Source organism: Gigantopelta aegis, chromosome 8, assembly GCF_016097555.1.
Source record: "Gigantopelta aegis isolate Gae_Host chromosome 8, Gae_host_genome, whole genome shotgun sequence".
Classification (NCBI taxonomy): Eukaryota; Metazoa; Mollusca; class Gastropoda; order Neomphalida; family Peltospiridae; genus Gigantopelta; species Gigantopelta aegis.
The window spans coordinates 46,092,150-46,116,490 of NC_054706.1; the positions used below are offsets into that span (position 1 = coordinate 46,092,150).

Here is a 24,341-nt window from a genome sequence, read left to right on the forward strand (position 1 = left end):
GTAGAGTGCGTTGTGGTGTAAGATATTAAGTTCATGGGATCTTTCTCATACTAATCAATGCCCAACAAGTCTTAGTTCGTTTTATTATTATTAAAACAAAAATTATGCTAACGATCCTAGATTCGCTTCCAAGCGTCTAACAAGTGCATCACGTCATAATGGCATGAATATTCAGCTTAGATGATAACATGCGTTGTCGTTATTACAAGAAGTGCCAGGTTTTTTCTCTCGGCCAAACCAGTGCTCAACGATTCTTAGATCGTAATCGTGTATGATGCTGGAGTCGAACTTCGCCTTCAAGCGTTTAACAATTGCATCACGTCATTTATCATTGTGACATAATGTTAATAGTGAGCTTAGTTGGTAGAGCGCGTTGTGGTGTAGGATATGATGTCTATGGGATTTTCTCATACCAAACAACTCTTAGATCCTATGGTTTGTATTGGGCTTTTTGTGGGGGTTTTGCTTTTATTTCCTATGCTAACAACCTAAACGTCGCTTCCAAGCATCTAACAATTCCATGACGTCGTTAAAAAAGTTTTGTTTTATCATTGTAACATAATGGCAATATTCAGCTTAGTGGGTAGGGCGCTTTCACAATTAGGATATGAAATCGATGGGTTTTTCACGTCCCAACCAGTCCTCAACCAATCTTAGATGGTTGTTTATGCTGTGGGAGCCAAACTTCGCTTCCAAGCATCTAACAATTGCGTGACGTCATTTGTCATTGTAACATTAGCTTGTAGGGCGCGTTCTCGTGTAGGTTATGAAGTCGATGGATTTTTCTCGTTCCAACCAGCGCCATTTAATTCTTAGATCATTGTTTATGCTATGGGGTGAAAGTTCACTTGAAGGTAGTACTAAACCAAATACCTTCCGGCTGGGTCACAGTTTGAGGTGCACCGAACTTTCGATAGTGAAGTTAACACCACAAGTGATTGGTGATTAATGCGAGTTGTCTGGTTGTAAAAACAAATTAGTTTCATCTTGCCCACCCCCCCCCCCCCCCCCCCCCAAAAACAATGTATTCAATTTTATTTCGTCTAATACCACTGTGTCAAGTAGCCTTGTGCTTGAAATGTGTATGGGGTACCTGTAAAAAAAAAGAACTCGCATTTTGTGCGGAACTAGGGTAGTCATAGAACCTACCCATTATCTCTGAAATGAGCAGTTCACTCCCAATTTTGTCTTATTCACTTTAGGGGTGAGCAGTGGTAGTATTTATATCCGTGGTGTTCATGTCGATTGATACGCTGCAGGTAGGAGTTTTAACCACATATATTACTATGGTCGTTTATGGGATTTGATCTGGTGGTATACACTCTTAAAGAACACCAACATACATTAACTAGAATATGACAGTTTATTCCAAAAACAGCCACCAGACCATGGTATTACCTTCTCCGTTGGATTAAAAAAAATCCACATGAACTGATTATAATATATATGCATCCAATAATGACGCATAATTATATTAGTAAATGTAGGCTATGCTTTTCCTGGTGAAAGTCCTTACTCTACTAGCGAAGTGCTCAAACTTGAACAGAAAGAAATGCTTTATTTAACGATGCACTCAACACATTTTATTTTCGGTTATATGGCGTCAGACATATGGTTAAGGACCACACAGATTTTGAGAGGAAATCCGCTTTCGCCACTTCATAGGCTACTCTTTCCGATTAGCAGTAAGGGATCTTTTATTTGCGCTTCCCACAGGCAGGATAGGACAAACCATGGCCTTTGTTGAACCAGTTATGGATCACTGGTCGGTGCAAGTGGTTTACCCCTACCCATTGAGCCTTGTGGAGCACAAACTTGAACAAGATGAGAGACGTTATTAATACATCGATACTTGTTATAACATGAAGACATTGTGATCTAAGGGACATAATTTATTATAAAACATATTTAAAATATTGTTCTCCCTTGGTTGCTGATTAATATTTAAATATGGTATTTGTTTAGTTCTGTATATTGTGGACTGGTAAAAACAAATTGTTTAACATTTGATGGCATTTTTAGTACATGCTAGACTTATAACTGACATATCGTACAACACTTCTGGGATTTTGAAGAACATTTAATGAAATACTTAATTAATATTTTATCATTTTAATTTTTTTTAAACATCTACTGCATTAACAAATTTATTACAACATTTTTAATGAAATTTAAACAAATTACAACAAGAACAAAGTTGCTGTATTTTATGTTTGTACTTCTTCTTGTTTGGTTTAGTAAATAATCTGTTGAAAAACCCACAATATTTAGCAATAATTGGTTGCATTTTAAATAATTTTAAATAAAAATGAAACATTATTTTGAAAATGATACCTAACTCTTGACAACCACCGCCGACCCACATAACCAGGCGTATGTGCAGGGAATTATAGAGATGGATCTGGAAAGCGACGAGCGACGTTTTCCAGTCCTTGGGGTGGGGGTGGAGATGGAGGGTTATTTTGTTTTTAAAATTCATTTTCAAGAGCACACGCGCCTGTATAACGTTTCGTAACGCAACCGATGACACCCCTCACCTAGATCGGGGAGCACGATTTAGCCCCGTCGGTTGAGTGCTCGTTTGAGATGCTTACGTCGTGAGATCGAACCACCTCTATGGATCCATTCTACTCATTGCGTTTTTCTCGTTCCAAACAGTGCACCATAACTGGACAAAGGCCGTGGTATGTGCTTTCTTGTCTGTGGGAAAGTGCATACAAATGATCCCTTCCTGCATTAGAACAAATGTAGCGGGTTTCCTCTGATGACTACTTGTTAGACTTACCAAATGTTTAACACCCAATAGCCGATGATTAATAAATCAATGTGCTCTAGTGGTGTCGTTAAACAAAAATAAGATAAAACACCTAGATCGTTAAGTAATTGTTCAACCTTCTCCTTTGACAAGTAATGTTTTTCACCTGATATTGGAACAATTTTCTTTTATATATATTTGTATTATACAATTAAAGTAACGCATATTTCACTTTTTTGTGTGAGTTATTCTTTGTTTATTAATTTTCGTGTTTCTATCCGATTAAGGTCAACCACTCTGCACTGGACACACGCCTGTGCTACCTGGATTATATGTTCAGGACAGTGGTTTAGTGGTTAGGTTGACAGTGGTTAGCGACCTTACCCACTGAGTCGTTAAACTCGCTCTGGGAGGGAGCCGGTAGCTGGAGGCGATCCTAGTACCTACCAAGCTTAAGTCCAATGGCTAAACCATTACACCACAGAGGTCGGTACAATACACAAGTGACAGATAAATAACATAGAAGCCTTGATCTGGTTCCTTTAAAATATCTCACACGCTGCACTCGTCATCTGTATACATAGCCTACTATTCTTAATACTCAAAATGTAAAACTTCTTTTGCATTCAAAGGTCATTCTTATTGCCATTGTAACATAATGGCAATAGTGAGCTTATTGGGTAGAGCGCGTTGTCGTGTACGTTCAGTTTTTTCTCCCGTCTCAACGATTCTAACATATGTGGCTAAAACTCCTACCTGCAGCTTATCAACCGATATAAACGCCATGGATATAAATAGTACCACCCCTCACCCTTACAGTGCATCAGAAAAAAATTGGGGGTCAAGCTGCTCATTTCTGAGATAACGAGTTGCGTCTATGACTATTCTAGTTCTGCACAAAATTCGATTACTTTTTTTTTGATAGGTACCCCATGCATGTTTCAAGCACAAGGCTACATAACACAGTGGTACTAGATGAAATAAAATTGCATACATTTTTTGCTCAGATGAAACGTTTTCCTTTTTTAACAACCAACACACTCACATTTAGCACCAATCACAGGACTTGTGTGGTGTTCACTTCTCTATTAAAAGTTCGGTGCACCCAGCCGGAAGTTATTTGGTTTAGTATTACCTTCAATGTGTCTAACCATTGCGTGATGTCATTTGTTATTGTAACATAATTGCAATACAGAGCTTAGTTGGCAGAGCGCGCTGTGGTGTAGGATACGAAGTCCACGGGATTTTTATTATCTCGACCAGTTACCAACAACTCTTAGATTGTATTTGATTTTTTATTCTAACGATCCAAACTTCGCTCCCAAGCGTCTAACAATTGCATAACGTCATTTTTCATTGTAACATAGCGCACGTTGTTATAATAAGAAGTGTTGTTTTTCTCTCTCTCTCTCTCATCCCAACCAGTGCCCACCGATTCTTAAATCGTTGTTTATGCTGTGGGAGCCAAACTTCACTTCGAAACGTCTATCAAATGCGTGATGTCATTTGTCATTGTAACATAAAGGGCGGGACGTAGGCCAGTGGTAAAGCGTTCGCTTGATGCGCGGTCGGTCTAGGATCGATCCCCGTCGATGAACCCATTGGGCTATCTCTCGCTCTAGCCAGTGCACCACGATTGGTATATCAAAGGCCGTGGTGTGTGCTATCCTGTCAATGGGATGGTGCATATAAAAGATCCCTTGCTGTTAATCGAAAAGAGTAGCCCATGAAGTCGCTACAGCGGGTTTCTCCTCTCTCAATATCTGTGTGGTCCTTAACCACATGTCCGATGCCATATAACCGTAAATAAAAATGTGTTGAGTGCGTCGTTAAATAAAAAATGTCCTTCCTTTGTAACATAATGGCAATACTGAGCTTAGTGGGTAGAGCGCGTTGTGGTGTAGGATATGAAGTCCATAGGATTTTTTTTTATCTCAACTAGTGACCAACAACTCTTAGATCGTTGTTTATGCCGTGTGATCCAAACTTAGCTTCCAAGCATATAACAATTGCGTGACGTCATTTGTCATTGTATCATAATGGCAATATTCATCTCATTGGGTAGGGCGCTTTGTCAATTAGGATATGAAATTGCGGAGTTTTTCTCGTTCCAACCAGTGCTGAAACAAACTTAGATCGTTTATTATGTTGTGGGAGCCAAACTTCGCTTCTAAGCATCTAACAATTGCGTGATATCATGTGTCATTCTAACATAATGGCAATAGTGAGCGTAGTTGGTAGAACGTTTTGTCGGTTAGGATATGAAATTAATGGGTTTTCTCGTTCCAACCAACCAGTGCTGAAACAATCTTAGATCGTTGTTTATGCTGTTGGAGCCAAACTCAACTTCCATTTGTCTAACAATTGCGTGACGTCATTTGTCATTGTAACATAATGACAATATTCAGATTAATGGGTAGCGCGCGTTGTGGTTACTATACGGTAAGAAGTTAAAGGTTTTTTCCTCTGTTTCCAACTAGTGCACAAGGATTCTTAGATCGTTGTTTATGCTGTGGGAGCCAAACTTCGCTTCAAAGCGTCTAATAATTGCGTGATGTCATTTATCATTGTAACATAATGGCAATATTGAGATTAGGGGGTAACGCTCGTTATCGTTATCATAAGACATTCAAGGGTTTTTTCTCTGGTCCCAACGATTTCTAGATCATAGTTTATGCTTTGGGAGCCAAATGTCGCTTCCAAGCGTCTAACAATCGCGTGATGTCATTTGTCATTGTCATATAATAGCAATAGTGAGATTAGCGAGTAGAGTGCGTTGTGGTGTAAGATATTAAGTTCATGGGATCTTTCTCATACTAATCAATGCCCAACAAGTCTTAGTTCGTTTTATTATTATTAAAACAAAAATTATGCTAACGATCCTAGATTCGCTTCCAAGCGTCTAACAAGTGCATCACGTCATAATGGCATGAATATTCAGCTTAGATGATAACATGCGTTGTCGTTATTACAAGAAGTGCCAGGTTTTTTCTCTCGGCCAAACCAGTGCTCAACGATTCTTAGATCGTAATCGTGTATGATGCTGGAGTCGAACGTCGCCTTCAAGCGTTTAACAATTGCATCACGTCATTTATCATTGTGACATAATGTTAATAGTGAGCTTAGTTGGTAGAGCGCGTTGTGGTGTAGGATATGATGTCTATGGGATTTTCTCATACCAAACAACTCTTAGATCCTATGGTTTGTATTGGGCTTTTTGTGGGGGTTTTGCTTTTATTTCCTATGCTAACAACCTAAACGTCGCTTCCAAGCATCTAACAATTCCATGACGTCGTTAAAAAAGTTTTGTTTTATCATTGTAACATAATGGCAATATTCAGCTTAGTGGGTAGGGCGCTTTCACAATTAGGATATGAAATCGATGGGTTTTTCACGTCCCAACCAGTCCTCAACCAATCTTAGATGGTTGTTTATGCTGTGGGAGCCAAACTTCGCTTCCAAGCATCTAACAATTGCGTGACGTCATTTGTCATTGTAACATTAGCTTGTAGGGCGCGTTCTCGTGTAGGTTATGAAGTCGATGGATTTTTCTCGTTCCAACCAGCGCCATTTAATTCTTAGATCATTGTTTATGCTATGGGGTGAAAGTTCACTTGAAGGTAGTACTAAACCAAATACCTTCCGGCTGGGTCACAGTTTGAGGTGCACCGAACTTTCGATAGTGAAGTTAACACCACAAGTGATTGGTGATTAATGCGAGTTGTCTGGTTGTAAAAACAAATTAGTTTCATCTTGCCCACCCCCCCCCCCCCCACCCCCCCAAAAAAACAACAACAATGTATTCAATTTTATTTCGTCTAGTACCACTGTGTCAAGTAGCCTTGTGCTTGAAATGTGTATGGGGTACCTGTAAAAAAAAAGAACTCGCATTTTGTGCGGAACTAGGGTAGTCATAGAACCTACCCATTATCTCTGAAATGAGCAGTTCACTCCCAATTTTGTCTTATTCACTTTAGGGGCGAGCAGTGGTAGTATTTATATCCGTGGTGTTCATGTCGATTGATACGCTGCAGGTAGGAGTTTTAACCACATATATTACTATGGTCGTTTATGGGATTTGATCTGGTGGTATACACTCTTAAAGAACACCAATATACATTAACTAGAATATGACAGTTTATTAAAAAAAAACAGCCACCAGACCATGGTATTACCTTCTCCGGTGGATTAAAAAAAATCCACATGAACTGATTATAATATATATGCATCCAATAATGACGCATAATTATATTAGTAAATGTAGGCTATGCTTTTCCTGGTGAAAGTCCTTACTCTACTAGCGAAGTGCTCAAACTTGAACAGAAAGAAATGCTTTATTTAACGATGCACTCAACACATTTTATTTTCGGTTATATGGCGTCAGACATATGGTTAAGGACCACACAGATTTTGAGAGGAAATCCGCTTTCGCCACTTCATAGGCTGCTCTTTCCGATTAGCAGTAAGGGATCTTTTATTTGCGCTTCCCACAGGCAGGATAGGACAAACCATGGCCTTTGTTGAACCAGTTATGGATCACTGGTCGGTGCAAGTGGTTTACCCCTACCCATTGAGCCTTGTGGAGCACAAACTTGAACAAGATGAGAGACGTTATTAATACATCGATACTTGTTATAACATGAAGACATTGTGATCTAAGGGACATAATTTATTATAAAACATATTTAAAATATTGTTCTCCCTTGGTTGCTGATTAATATTTAAATATGGTATTTGTTTAGTTCTGTATATTGTGGACTGGTAAAAACAAATTGTTTAACATTTGATGGCATTTTTAGTACATGCTAGACTTATAACTGACATATCGTACAACACTTCTGGGATTTTGAAGAACATTTAATGAAATACTTAATTAATATTTTATCATTTTAATTTTTTTTAAACATCTACTGCATTAACAAATTTATTACAACATTTTTAATGAAATTTAAACAAATTACAACAAGAACAAAGTTGCTGTATTTTATGTTTGTACTTCTTCTTGTTTGGTTTAGTAAATAATCTGTTGAAAAACCCACAATATTTAGCAATAATTGGTTGCATTTTAAATAATTTTAAATAAAAATGAAACATTATTTTGAAAATGATACCTAACTCTTGACAACCACCGCCGACCCACATAACCAGGCGTATGTGCAGGGAATTATAGAGATGGATCTGGAAAGCGACGAGCGACGTTTTCCAGTCCTTGGGGTGGGGGTGGAGATGGAGGGTTATTTTGTTTTTAAAATTCATTTTCAAGAGCACACGCGCCTGTATAACGTTTCGTAACGCAACCGATGACACCCCTCACCTAGATCGGGGAGCACGATTTAGCCCCGTCGGTTGAGTGCTCGTTTGAGATGCTTACGTCGTGAGATCGAACCACCTCTATGGATCCATTCTACTCATTGCGTTTTTCTCGTTCCAAACAGTGCACCATAACTGGACAAAGGCCGTGGTATGTGCTTTCTTGTCTGTGGGAAAGTGCATACAAATGATCCCTTCCTGCATTAGAACAAATGTAGCGGGTTTCCTCTGATGACTACTTGTTAGACTTACCAAATGTTTAACACCCAATAGCCGATGATTAATAAATCAATGTGCTCTAGTGGTGTCGTTAAACAAAAATAAGATAAAACACCTAGATCGTTAAGTAATTGTTCAACCTTCTCCTTTGACAAGTAATGTTTTTCACCTGATATTGGAACAATTTTCTTTTATATATATTTGTATTATACAATTAAAGTAACGCATATTTCACTTTTTTGTGTGAGTTATTCTTTGTTTATTAATTTTCGTGTTTCTATCCGATTAAGGTCAACCACTCTGCACTGGACACACGCCTGTGCTACCTGGATTATATGTTCAGGACAGTGGTTTAGTGGTTAGGTTGACAGTGGTTAGCGACCTTACCCACTGAGTCGTTAAACTCGCTCTGGGAGGGAGCCGGTAGCTGGAGGCGATCCTAGTACCTACCAAGCTTAAGTCCAATGGCTAAACCATTACACCACAGAGGTCGGTACAATACACAAGTGACAGATAAATAACATAGAAGCCTTGATCTGGTTCCTTTAAAATATCTCACACGCTGCACTCGTCATCTGTATACATAGCCTACTATTCTTAATACTCAAAATGTAAAACTTCTTTTGCATTCAAAGGTCATTCTTATTGCCATTGTAACATAATGGCAATAGTGAGCTTATTGGGTAGAGCGCGTTGTCGTGTACGTTCAGTTTTTTCTCCCGTCTCAACGATTCTAACATATGTGGCTAAAACTCCTACCTGCAGCTTATCAACCGATATAAACGCCATGGATATAAATAGTACCACCCCTCACCCTTACAGTGCATCAGAAAAAAATTGGGGGTCAAGCTGCTCATTTCTGAGATAACGAGTTGCGTCTATGACTATTCTAGTCCTGCACAAAATTCGATTACTTTTTTTTTGACAGGTACCCCATGCATGTTTCAAGCACAAGGCTACATAACACAGTGGTACTAGATGAAATAAAATTGCATACATTTTTTGCTCAGATGAAACGTTTTCCTTTTTTAACAACCAACACACTCACATTTAGCACCAATCACAGGACTTGTGTGGTGTTCACTTCTCTATTAAAAGTTCGGTGCACCCAGCCGGAAGTTATTTGGTTTAGTACTACCTTCAATGTGTCTAACCATTGCGTGATGTCATTTGTTATTGTAACATAATTTAAATATAGAGCTTAGTTGGTAGAGCGCGCTGTGGTGTAGGATACGAAGTCCACGGGATTTTTATTATCTCAACCAGTTACCAACAACTCTTAGATTGTATTTGATTTTTTATTCTAACGATCCAAACTTCGCTCCCAAGCGTCTAACAATTGTATAACGTCATTTTTTATTGTAACATAGCGCACGTTGTTATAATAAGAAGTGTTGTTTTTCTCTCTCTCTCTCATCCCAACCAGTGCCCACCGATTCTTAAATCGTTGTTTATGCTGTGGGAGCCAAACTTCACTTCGAAACGTCTATCAAATGCGTGATGTCAATTGTCATTGTAACGTAAAGGGCGGGACGTAGGCCAGTGGTAAAGCGTTCGCTTGATGCGCGGTCGGTCTAGGATCGATCCCCGTCGATGGACCCATTGGGCTATCTCTCGCTCTAGCCAGTGCACCACGATTGGTATATCAAAGGCCGTGGTGTGTGCTATCCTGTCAATGGGATGGTGCATATAAAAGATCCCTTGCTGTTAATCGAAAAGAGTAGGCGATATTCGGATATATTACTGTGGTCGTTTATGGGATTTGGTTTGGTGGTATACACTCTTAAAGAACACCAATATACATTAATTAGAATATGACAGTTTATTCAAAAAACAATCACTAGACCATGGTATTACCTTCTCCGGTGGATGAAAAAAAACCCAACATGAACTGATTATAATTTATATGAATTCGATAATGACACATAATTGTTTTCAGAGTTAAACGGCAGGAACATGCACCCTTGGCAACCTCCCCCTGATGGCATATGCGATAAAGCAATTAATAATACATTGATAGTAAACATGTAAATAATAAATGTAGGCTATGCTTTTTCCGATGAAAGTCCTGACTCGACTAGAGAAGTGCTCAAACTTGAACAAGATGAGAAACGTTATTAAAACATCGATACTTATTATAACACGGGGACGTTGTGATCTAAGGGACACAATTCATTATAAAATATAATATTTAAAATATTGTTTCAGGTTTTCTCCCTTGGTAGCTGATTAATATTTAAATATGGAATTTGTTTAGTTCTATATATTGTGGAGTGGTAAAAACAAATTGTTTAACATTTGATGTCATTTTCAGTACAATATGTCATCCATGCTAGACTTATAGCTGATATAGCATACCTCACTCCTGGGATTTGGATCATTTAATGAAATACTTAATTAATATTTTTATCATTTGTAATGAAATTTAAACAGATTATAACAGTAACAAAATTGCTATATTTTCTGTTTGTACTTATTCTTGTTTGGTTTAGTAAATAATCTGTTTAAAAAAACAATACCACTAATTGGTTGCATTTTACTTACCAGGCGCGTGTGCAGGGAATTATAGAGATGGATCTAGAAAGCGATGAGCGACGTTTTCGAGTCCTTGAAGGGGGGGGGGGGGGGCATTTTGTTTTTAAAATTCATTTTCAAGAGCACACGCGCCTGCATCACGTTTCGTAACGCAACCGATGACACCCCTCACCTAGATCGGGCAGCAGGATTTAGCCCCGTCGGTTGAGTGCTCGTTTGAGATGCTTACGTCGTGAGATCGAACCACCTCGATGGATCCATTCTACTCACTGGAGTTTTCTCATTCCAACCAGTGCACCACAACTGGACAAAGGTCGTGGTGTGTGCTTTCCTAATTGTGGGAAGGTGTATATAAAGTATCCCTTGCTGCATTAGAACAAATGTAGCTGGTTTCCTCTGATGACTACTTGTTAGAATTACCAAATGTTTGACACCCAATAGCCGATGATTAATAAATCAATGTGCTCCAGTGGTGTCGTTAAACAAAAATAAGATGAAACACCTAGATCGCTAAATAATTGTTCAGCCTTCCCCTTTGGCAAGTAATGTTATTCACCTGATATGGAACAATGTTTCTTATATATATATTTGCATTATACAATTAAAGTATCGTTTTTTTTTTTTTTTTTTTTTTTTTTGTCTGAGTTGTTCTTTGTTTATACATGCATTCATTTTCGTGTTTCCATCCAATTAAGGTCAAGCACGCTACACTGGACATACACCTGTTTTACCTTACCCACTGCGTCATTAAAATCGCTCTCGGTGGGAGCCGGTACCTGGAAGCGATCCCAGTACCTACCAACCTTAAGTCCGATGGCTTAACCATTACACCACAGAGGTCAGTACATTACACAGTTACAGTTAGATAACACAGAAGTCTTGACCTGGTTCCTTTAAAATACGTGACACGCAGCACTCGCCAACTCCATACTGTATACATAGCCTACTATTCTTAATACTCAAAATGTAAAACTTATTTTGGACTCAAAGGTCAACCAGTGACCAACAACTCTTAGATTGTTTGTTTTTTTCGTTTTTTTTTTTTTTTTTTTGTCTGAGTTGTTCTTTGTTTATACATGCACTCATTTTCGTGTTTCCATCCAATTAAGGTCAAGCACGCTGCACTGGACATACACCTGTTTTACCTTACCCACTGCGTCATTAAAATCGCTCTGGGTGGGAGCCGGTACCTGGAAGCGATCCCAGTACCTACCAACCTTAAGTCCGATGGCTTAACCATTACACCACAGAGGTCAGTACATTATACATTTACAGTTAGATAACACAGAAGTCTTGACCTGGTTCCTTTAAAATACGTGACACGCAGCACTCGCCAACTCCATACTGTATACATAGCCTACTATTCTTAATACTCAAAATGTAAAACTTATTTTGGACTCAAAGGTCAACCAGTGACCAACAACTCTTAGATTGTTTTGTTTTTTCGTTGTTTTTTTTTTTTTTATGCTAACTATCCAAACTTCGCTTACAAGCGTCTAACAACTGCATGACGTCATTTGTCATTGTAACAGAACTGCAATATTCAGCTTAAGCCTACCCCAGACGAGAGCTATCAGCTGAGCAAAACGTTACTTGAGATTTTTTGCTCAGCTGATAGCTCTCGTGTGCGGTAGGAAATGGAAGGTTTTTTCTCTCGTCCCAACCAGTGCCCAGCGATTCTGAGATCGTTGTTTATGCTGTGGGAGTCAAACTTAGCTTCCACTTGACTAACAATTGCATGACGTCATTTGTCATTGCAACATAATCGAAATAGTGAGCTTAGCTGGTAGAGCGCGTTGTGGTGTAGGATATGAAGTCCATGGGATTTTTATTATCTCAACTGGTGACCAACTACTCTTAGATTGTTGTTTTTTATTTTTTTATTTTATTTTATGCTAACGATCCAAACTTCGCTCACAAGCGTCTAACAATTGCATGACGTCATTTGTCATTGTGACATAACTGCAATATTCAGCTTAGGGGTAGCGCGCGTTGTCGTTATTATAAGAAGTGGAAGGTTTTTTCTCTCGTCCCAACCAGTGCCCAGCGATTCTTAGATCGTTGTTTATGCTGTGGGAGCCAAATATAACTTCCATTTGTCTAACAATTGCATGACGTCATTTGTCATTGTGACATAATCGCAATAGTGAGCTTAGTTGGTAGAGCGCGTTGTGGTGTAGGATATGAAGTCCATGGGATTTTTATTATCTCAACCAGTGAACAACAACTCTTAGAATTTTATTTTGTTTTTGAATTTTTTTTTCGTTTATGCTAACGATCCAAACTCCCAAGCGTCTTACAATTGCATGACGTCATTTGTCATTGTAACATAACAACAATATTCAGCTTAGGGGGTTGCGCACGTTGTCATTATTATAAGAAGTGGAAGGTTTTTCTCTCGTCCCAACCAGTTCCCAGCGATTCTTAGATCGTTGTTTATGCTGTGGGAGTCAAATTTCCCTTTCAAGCGTCTAACAATTGCGTGACGTCATTTCTGGTTGTAACATAATTAAATGGCAATAGTGAGCTTAGTGGGTACAGCGCTTTTAGGTGTAGGATTGGAAGTTTATAGTCTTGTTTTGTTTTGTTTTGTTTTGTTTTTTGTTTTGTTTTTTCTCGTCCCCATTAGTACCCAACAACTCTTTCGTTGTTTATGGAGTGTGATTCAAACTTCCGTTTGTCTAACAATCGCGTGACGTCATTTGTCATTGTAACATAATGTCAATATTCAGCTCAGTGGGTAGGGCGCTTTGGCAATTAGGATATGAAATTGAGGAGTTTTTCTCGTTCCAACCAGTGCTGAAACAAACTTAGATCGTTTATTATGTTGTGGGAGCCAAACTTCGCTTCCAAGCATCTAACAATTGCGTGATATCATGTGTCATTCTAACATAATGGCAATAGTGAGCGTAGTTGGTAGAACGTTTTGTCAGTTAGGATATGAAATTAATGGGGTTTTCTCGTTCCAGCCAGCCAGTGCTGAACCAATCTTAGATCGTTGTTTATGCTGTGGGAGCCAAATTTAACTTCCATTTGTCTAACACTTGTGTGACGTCATTTGTCATTGTAACATAACTGCAATATTCAGCTTAGAGGTTAGCGCCCGTTGTCGTTATTATAAGAAGTGGAAGGTTTTTTTTTATCTCGTCCTAACCAGTGCCCAGCGATTCTTAGATCGTTGTTTATGCTGTTGGAGCCAAACTCAACTTCCATTTGTCTAACAATTGCGTGACGTCATTTGTCATTGTAACATAATGACAATATTCAGATTAATGGGTAGCGCGCGTTGTGGTTACTATACGGTAAGAAGTTAAAGGTTTTTTCCTCTGTTTCCAACTAGTGCACAAGGATTCTTAGATCGTTGTTTACGCTGGGGGAGCCAAACTTCGCTTCAAAGCGTCTAATAATTGCGTGATGTCATTTATCATTGTAACATAATGGCAATCTTGAGATTAGGGGGTAACGCTCGTTATCGTTATCATAAGACATTCAAGGTTTTTGTTCTCTGATCCCAACGATTTCTAGATCATAGTTTATGCTTTGGGAGCCAAATGTCGCTTTCAAGCGTCTAACAATCGCGTGATGTCATTTGTCATTGTCATATAATGTCAATAGTGAGATTAGCGAGTAGAGCGCGTTGTGGTGTAAGATATTAAGTTCATGGGATCTTTCTCATACTAATCAATGCCCAACAAGTCTTAGTTCGTTTTATTATTACTAAAAAAAATAATTATGCTAACGATCCTACATTCGCTTCCAAGCGTCTAACAAGTGCATCACGTCATAATGGCATGAATATTCAGCTTAGATGATAACATGCGTTGTCGTTATTACAAGAAGTGCCAGGTTTTTTCTCTCGGCCAAACCAGTGCTCAACGATTCTTAGATCGTAATCGTGTATGATGCTGGAGTCGAACTTCGCCTTCAAGCGTTTAACAATTGCATCACGTCATTTATCATTGTGACATAATGTTAATAGTGAGCTTAGTTGGTAGAGCGCGTTGTGGTGTAGGATATGATGTCTATGGGATTTTCTCATACCAAACAACTCTTAGATCCTATGGTTTGTATTGGGCTTTTTGTGGGGGTTTTGCTTTTATTTCCTATGCTAACAACCTAAACGTCGCTTCCAAGCATCTAACAATTCCATGACGTCGTTAAAAAAGTTTTGTTTTATCATTGTAACATAATGGCAATATTCAGCTTAGTGGGTACGGCGCTTTCACAATTAGGATATGAAATCGATGGGTTTTTCACGTCCCAACCAGTCCTCAACCAATCTTAGATGGTTGTTTATGCTGTGGGAGCCAAACTTCGCTTCCAAGCATCTAACAATTGCGTCACGTCATTTGTCATTGTAACATTAGCTAGTAGGGCGCGTTCTCGTGTAGGTTATGAAGTCGATGGATTTTTCTCGTTCCAACCAGCGCCATTTAATTCTTAGATCATTGTTTATGCTATGGGGTGAAAGTTCACTTGAAGGTAGTACTAAACCAAATACCTTCCGGCTGGGTCACAGTTTGAGGTGCACCGAACTTTCGATAGTGAAGTTAACACCACAAGTGATTGGTGATTAATGCGAGTTGTCTGGTTGTAAAAACAAATTAGTTTCATCTTGCCCACCCCCCCCCCCCCCCCCCCAAAAAAAAACAACAACAATGTATTCAATTTTATTTCGTCTAGTACCACTGTGTCAAGTAGCCTTATGCTTGAAATGTGTATGGGGTACCTGTAAAAAAAAAGAACTCGCATTTTGTGCGGAACTAGGGTAGTCATAGAACCTACCCATTATCTCTGAAATGAGCAGTTCACTCCCAATTTTGTCTTATTCACTTTAGGGGCGAGCAGTGGTAGTATTTATATCCGTGGTGTTCATGTCGATTGATACGCTGCAGGTAGGAGTTTTAACCACATATATTACTATGGTCGTTTATGGGATTTGATCTGGTGGTATACACTCTTAAAGAACACCAATATACATTAACTAGAATATGACAGTTTATTAAAAAAAAACAGCCACCAGACCATGGTATTACCTTCTCCGGTGGATTAAAAAAAATCCACATGAACTGATTATAATATATATGCATCCAATAATGACGCATAATTATATTAGTAAATGTAGGCTATGCTTTTCCTGGTGAAAGTCCTTACTCTACTAGCGAAGTGCTCAAACTTGAACAGAAAGAAATGCTTTATTTAACGATGCACTCAACACATTTTATTTTCGGTTATATGGCGTCAGACATATGGTTAAGGACCACACAGATTTTGAGAGGAAATCCGATTTCGCCACTTCATAGGCTACTCTTTCCGATTAGCAGTAAGGGATCTTTTATTTGCGCTTCCCACAGGCAGGATAGGACAAACCATGGCCTTTGTTGAACCAGTTATGGATCACTGGTCGGTGCAAGTGGTTTACCCCTACCCATTGAGCCTTGTGGAGCACAAACTTGAACAAGATGAGAGACGTTATTAATACATCGATACTTGTTATAACATGAAGACATTGTGATCTAAGGGACATAATTTATTATGAAACATATTTAAAATATTGTTCTCCCTTGGTTGCTGATTAATATTTAAATATGGTATTTGTTTAGTTCTGTATATTGTGGACTGGTAAAAACAAATTGTTTAACATTTGATGGCATTTTTAGTACATGCTAGACTTATAACTGACATATCGTACAACACTTCTGGGATTTTGAAGAACATTTAATGAAATACTTAATTAATATTTTATCATTTTAATTTTTTTTAAACATCTACTGCATTAACAAATTTATTACAACATTTTTAATGAAATTTAAACAAATTACAACAAGAACAAAGTTGCTGTATTTTATGTTTGTACTTCTTCTTGTTTGGTTTAGTAAATAATCTGTTAAAAAACCCACAATATTTAGCAATAATTGGTTGCATTTTAAATAATTTTAAATAAAAATAAAACATTATTTTGAAAATGATACCTAACTCTTGACAACCACCGCCGACCCACATAACCAGGCGTGTGTGCAGGGAATTATAGAGATGGATCTAGAAAGCGACGAGCGACGTTTTCCAGTCCTTGGGGTGGGGGTGGAGATGGAGGGTTATTTTGTTTTTAAAATTCATTTTCAAGAGCACACGCGCCTGTATAACGTTTCGTAACGCAACCGATGACACCCCTCACCTAGATCGGGAAGCAGGATTTAGCCCCGTCGGTTGAGTGCTCGTTTGAGATGCTTACGTCGTGAGATCGAACCACCTCTATGGATCCATTCTACTCATTGGGTTTTTCTCGTTCCAAACAGTGCACCATAACTGGACAAAGGCCGTGGTATGTGCTTTCTTGTCTGTGGGAAAGTGCATACAAATGATCCCTTCCTGCATTAGAACAAATGTAGCGGGTTTCCTCTGATGACTACTTGTTAGACTTACCAAATGTTTAACACCCAATAGCCGATGATTAATAAATCAATGTGCTCTAGTGGTGTCGTTAAACAAAAATAAGATAAAACACCTAGATCGTTAAGTAATTGTTCAACCTTCTCCTTTGACAAGTAATGTTTTTGACCTGATATTGGAACAATTTTCTTTTATATATATTTGTATTATACAATTAAAGTAACGCATATTTCACTTTTTTGTGTGAGTTATTCTTTGTTTATTAATTTTCGTGTTTCTATCCGATTAAGGTCAACCACTCTGCACTGGACACACGCCTGTGCTACCTGGATTATATGTTCAGGACAGTGGTTTAGTGATTAGGTTGACAGTGGTTAGCGACCTTACCCACTGAGTCGTTAAACTCGCTCTGGGAGGGAGCCGGTAGCTGGAGGCGATCCTAGTACCTACCAAGCTTAAGTCCAATGGCTAAACCATTACACCACAGAGGTCGGTACAATACACAGGTGACAGATAAATAACATAGAAGCCTTGATCTGGTTCCTTTAAAATATCTCACACGCTGCACTCGTCATCTGTATACATAGCCTACTATTCTTAATACTCAAAATGTAAAACTTCTTTTGCATTCAAAGGTCATTCTTATTGCCATTGTAACATAATGGCAACAGTGAGCTTATTGGGTAGAGCGCGTTGTCGTGTACGTTCAGTTTTTTCTCCCGTCTCAACGATTCTAACATATGTGGCTAAAACTCCTACCTGCAGCGTATCAATCGATATAAACGCCATGGATATAAATAGTACCACCCCTCACCCTTAAAGTGCATCAGAAAAAAATGGGGGTCAAGCTGCTCATTTCTGAGATAACGGGTTGCGTCTATGACTATTCTAGTTCTGCACAAAATTCGATTACTTTTTTTTTGACAGGTACCCCATGCATGTTTCAAGCACAAGGCTACATAACACAGTGGTACTAGATGAAATAAAATTGCATACATTTTTTGCTCAGATGAAACGTTTTCCTTTTTTTACAACCAACACACTCACATTTAGCACCAATCACAGGACTTGTATGGTGTTCACTTCTCTATTAAAAGTTCGGTGCACCCAGCCGGAAGTTATTTGGTTTAGTACTACCTTCAATGTGTCTAACCATTGCGTGATGTCATTTGTTATTGTAACATAATTGCAATACAGAGCTTAGTTGGTAGAGCGCGCTGTGGTGTAGGATACGAAGTCCACGGGATTTTTATTATCTCAACCAGTTACCAACAACTCTTATATTGTTTTTGATTTTTTATTCTAACGATCCAAACTTCGCTCCCAAGCGTCTAACAATTGTATGACGTCATTTTTCATTGTAACATAGTGCACGTTGTTATAATAAGAAGTGTTGTTTTTCTCTCTCTCTCTCATCCTAACCAGTGCCCACCGATTCTTAAATCGTTGTTTATGCTGTGGGAGCCAAACTTCACTTCGAAACGTCTATCAAATGCGTGATGTCAATTGTCATTGTAACATAAAGGGCGGGACGTAGGCCAGTGGCAAAGCGTTCGCTTGATGCGCGGTCGGTCTAGGATCGATCCCCGTCGATGGACCCATTGGGCTATCTCTCGCTCTAGCCAGTGCACCACGATTGGTATATCAAAGGCCGTGGTGTGTGCTATCCTGTCAATGGGATGGTGCATATAAAAGATCCCTTGCTGTTAATCGAAAAGAGTAGCCCATTGTGACGGTACATGCTCTTAATTTTGTTTTCGCCTGTTGGGATATTAATTGTGTTAGAGGTCCGTGTGCAGTTCCAAATGCACTTAGCCCAGGTGGGCAACTTGTTACGTGATACCTTTGCGCGACGGTCGTCGAGCTTTTCTAATACACATCTAGAGCAGGTGTGGAGGCCATGTGGCCAGTAGTTACGTAATAACTCCGCTAGTGCTGTTTATGACCAGAGGATTGCTCGCGGAATGGCGACAGCCAGTCTGACGATCAGAGAAAGATACCCCGTCTTGGTCTCTGTGGAAATCCACTTGATACGTGAGGTACCGCCTTGTACCCCAAGGCGATATTCGGATTTTTTTGAATAAATAGCTAGGATTTTAGATATATCGGCGAGAAACAAAAGGAAGGCTCCAGGGGATCGCTGTCCGTCCGGACTGGTAAATAATTTTATTTCTGCTCTGTGTATAACCTTGATGTGATTGATGTGACTTTAAATATTTTAATACTGTATTATACCAATATTATTTAGACGGTGCTGCCGGTCATCTGACGCAGTAATCTGTAGGCTCACTGTCCTAAATAATTATAAAAAGCTTAACCAGTCATCCTAGAGGACCTAGGTAAACTGTAGGTTATTGTCTTTATTGTGATAGGTACCAGTATTAATTCTGTGTTACAAGGTTACTGAATGAGTAGTTAAGGGTTAATTAAAAATTAACCAGTTAGGAATAGAGTTGTAATTCCTTTATTAATTAAGTTCTCCTGGAAGCATTTCTCAATTATCACACGTTATTGAACGAATAGTAAGGGATAATTAAAAATTAACCAGTTAGGAATAGAGTTGTAATTCCTTTATTAATTAAGTTCTCCTGGAAGCGTTTCTCAATTATCACACGTGTGGGTGTTGTGTCACGGTGAAGTGATTACAATATTGTGTAAACTAGACACCTAGAGATTAACTAATTAAGTGATCAGTTATGGGTTGTTATTATTGTTGTTATTAATTAACTACTGCGGCAGTACATTTGTCAGCGTAGGTTAATACAGATTCCAAAGTGTATTGTGTTTTTGTTGTGTTTTCCAGTGAACTAAACGTGCTCTAATAATATATACTTTATATAAGATCGTATCTCTGATCATACCTAGAGACGAGCCACGGCAGGTATAACTGCCTGTTACAGAGAGATCTAATAGATATACAGTTAGGAGAGATATTTGGACAATCGTGTTTCATTCAGTTACGGGTATTATAGAATCCCCGTAACACCCATGAAGTCGCTACAGCGGGTTTCTCCTCTCTCAATATCTGTGTGGTCCTTAACCACATGTCCGATGCCATATAACCGTAAATAAAAATGTGTTGAGTGCGTCGTTAAATAAAAAATGTCCTTCCTTTGTAACATAATGGCAATACTGAGCTTAGTGGGTAGAGCGCGTTGTGGTGTAGGATATGAAGTCCATAGGATTTTTTTTTATCTCAACTAGTGACCAACAACTCTTAGATCGTTGTTTATGCCGTGTGATCCAAACTTAGCTTCCAAGCATATAATAATTGCGTGACGTCATTTGTCATTGTATCATAATGGCAATATTCATCTCATTGGGTAGGGCGCTTTGTCAATTAGGATATGAAATTGCGGAGTTTTTCTCGTTCCAACCAGTGCTGAAACAAACTTAGATCGTTTATTATGTTGTGGGAGCCAAACTTCGCTTCCAAGCATCTAACAATTGCGTGATATCATGTGTCATTCTAACATAATGGCAATAGTGAGCGTAGTTGGTAGAACGTTTTGTCGGTTAGGATATGAAATTAATGTTTTTTTCTCGTTCCAACCAAGCAGTGCTGAACCAATCTTAGATCGTTGTTTATGCTGTGGGAGCCAAACTTAACTTTTTTCATTGTAACATAATCGCAATAGTGAGCTTAGTTGGTAGAGCGCGTTGTGGTGTAGTATATGAAGTCCATGGAATTTTTATTATCTCAACTAGTCACCAACAACTCTTAGATTGGGTGTGTGGTTTTGTTGTTGTTGTTGTTGTTGTTGTTGTTTTTTGTTGTTTTTTATGCTAACGATCCAATCATCGCTCCCAAGCGTCTAACAATTACATGACGTCATTTGTCATTGTAACATAACTGCAATATTTTGCTTAGTGGGTAGCGAGCGTTATCGTTATTATAAGAAGTGAAAGGTTTTTTCTCTCGTCTCAACCAGTGCCCAGCGATTTTTAGGTCGTTGTTTAACTTCCATTTGTGTGACAATTGCCTGACGTCATTTGTAATTGTAACATAATCGCAATAGTGAGCTTAGTTGGTAGAACGCGCTGTGGTGTAGGATTTGAAGTCCATGGGATTATTATTATCTCAATCAGTGACCAACTACTCTTAGATTTTTTTTTTTTTTTTTTTTTTTGATTTTTTTTTGTTTGTAATACTAACGATCCGATCCAAACTTCGCTCCCAAGCCTCTAACAACTACATGACGTCATTTTTCCTTGTAACATAACGACAATATTCAGCTTTAATAGTGGGTAGCGCGCGTTGTTATTATAATAAGTGGAAGGCCTTTTCTCTTGTACTAATCAGTGCTCAGCGTTTGTTACGAGAAACGCACTAACGTCGGCATATAATACGCATAGAAAATAAATATCAGTTTCCAATATTGGTGCTATGGCATCTGTTGCTATGGCATCTGCGGCTATAGCGTCTACTTTCGCTTCATTTGCAGAGCGTTACCACCTTTCCCGGCGCGTCTATAACAAAGGTCCTTGGTTACTACTGCAATTTTTGCCAAAGACATGTCCTAAAGCTTAGATCAAATGCTTTTTGAATAATTTCTTTCTTTTTTTCTTCAGAATTTCGATTAATGAATGTGTTTTAAAATAGGTGATCAATGGTAGAGTAACCTTTTCTGAAAGCTGTTTGAGCTTCGTTTAATATATTATTTTTTTTAAATAAAGGTATTTAATCGGTTGTTTAAAATAGTCGTAAATAGTTTCGAGATATAACAGAGCAGCGTTATCGGCCTATAGTTATCAGGGAGTAAACAATTTCCTTTATTTTTAAAAATGGGTTTAATTACCCCGTCAACCACTCATTTTGGGTACCGCAGACCAAAAAAAAAAAAAAAGGTTTTCTTCATGGTCATAGTTTCATTAAAACTGCTGCTCTTATTGAAAAAAAACATCACTATATTATCCAAATGAAGAAAAATAAGGTCGTAGTAGCCTTGTACTTCTATGACCAAACATGGCCGACATGACGATCTTAATTGTCGTTTACATCTACTTTTGTAAACAAAAAAATAACAGAGAAATTGCATCTCTGAAAAATTCAAGTTAAAATATAAAGGGTTACTATTATTTCTGATAACATATGTATTCTTCGAGTAGGTTCGAAACCGCTCTAAAATGACCAAAAAGACCCCCACAGAAATCTTGGAATACGTAATTTAATGACATAATAATTTATGCAAATGTTACATCAGAATAACAATTTAAGTTCACATTTATTCACGTTTGTACAATAATGTACATCCAGACCAATAATAAAAAGGAAAACGTAAAGGTTTAGATTGCACATGTTACATAAAAAATAAGCTTCTTGTTTCAAAATATTAAAAAGACTAGACTCATAATAATATTGAATACTTGAAGATTTCAATAAAAGATACAATAAAACTTATCATCTGTACCGGTCGTTTAACTCAAACAAGTAAAAACGTATCACACGATGAATGCCAATGCTTGGCCAATATGTTTAATCAATTTCTTACGTAAATATTTACATACTTTACAACTTCAATGTCATTATTAGAAACAAAGCAATGTAAGTAGCCATAATCCACCTTTGAAAGGAATGTCCAAACACTCATAAAATATCAGAAAGGTAAATTTCTATCTAGGAAAAATATCCACAAAACATATTATAGCAGCTGAAATACTGAAGGGATGAGACAGCAGTCACACATGTGTGCTAAATTATTTACTAAATTACTATTTCATTATTAGAAACAAAGCAATGTAAGTAGCCATAATCCACCTTTGAAAGGAATGTCCAAACACTCATAAAATATCAGAAAGGTAAATTTCTATCTAGGAAAAATATCCACAAAACATATTATAGCAGCTGAAATACTGAAGGGATGAGACAGCAGTCACACATGTGTGCTAAATTATTTACTAAATTACTATTTTGGTTCAATAAAGTGCTGTATAAAGACAAATTCAAACAATGAATAATTATAAATATTACTATATACCACTTTGAATTATAATAAAATTGTATGGCTAGATCTACCAAATTTAGCATCCATGAAAGAGTATTAGTCTAAATTTGTCTATGAATTATTGTCACACACTTCATTTCTGTTCCAGGTTCTGTCACAGTTGGAAACAGAAAACAATACAGCATCAAGCTTGTAGTATAATTGAATCTACTGAAAGCTGTCTCATAAACATAGTATACTCTCCCAATCAGTTTCCATTTCAGGTTTCTCCATAGACACACAGAGAGTACAAATTTCCTCAAAGAAAGATAAATATATGAATGAATGTGTTACGTATGTATAACAATTAAAAAAAAATTCCGTTTAATATTTCCTTCAGCTAAAGTATTTTCTAATTCTTTGATGTACAATTCCTTTTTTCATTTATATGTGTCCCCCAATCCCACCCCCTTCCATATGCACAACATATTATTTTACTTCTAACAGTATTTGCCAAAAGAGTGAGACTGATGTTATGACTGAGTTTATTCAACTTTGTAGTGCTTCTTACTATCCTTTAACTGTCAGTTTGATGTCTATCAGAATTAAAGTTGAAAAGACACATTGGTTTCATTACCATTTAGGCCTTTATTGACAATTGATAAAAAGACACACTTTCGCAAAGAAGGAAGGAAAGAAATTGTTTATTTAACGATGCACTCAACACATTTTATTTACGGTTATATGGCGTCGGACGTATGGGTAAGGACCACACAGATATTGAGACTGGGCTACTCTTTTCAATCAGCAGCAAGGTATATTTTATATACACCATCCCATAGACAGGACAGCACATACCACGTCCTTTGGTGTACCAGTCGTGGTGCACTGGCTGAAGCGAGAAATAGCCCACTGACGGGGATCGATCCCAAACCGACTACACATCAAGCGAGCGCTTTACCACTGGGCTATTCTATTTAAGGGATGTTTCAGCTTCATATATTGTAAAGCTTGTAGACATGAAAGCAAATCTGTGAAAATAGTATATTTTTATGCAACAGAATCAGTAATTTCTTCAAGGCCTTTTATAATTGCCCAAAATTCAGCAGTAAAGATTGATGCTGAATCAGGCAATCACAAGAAAAATATTGGAAAACTGTGATTTGATACACGAAGGTGGTAGAAAAAAATATGGAGTCTCCAAAATA

The 24,341-nt window shown here is 38.0% G+C and overlaps 1 long non-coding RNA gene across 1 annotated transcript; it reads left to right on the forward strand.

Annotated features, from left to right (window-relative positions):
- The first annotated feature begins 11,346 nt into the window (after positions 1–11,346).
- On the forward strand, positions 11,347–23,911 carry LOC121379174. The gene is made up of 3 exons (XR_005958812.1): positions 11,347–11,657; positions 11,929–12,071; positions 23,303–23,911. It is a non-coding gene; the product is annotated as an uncharacterized LOC121379174 (long non-coding RNA).
- Positions 23,912–24,341: the final 430 nt, after the last annotated feature.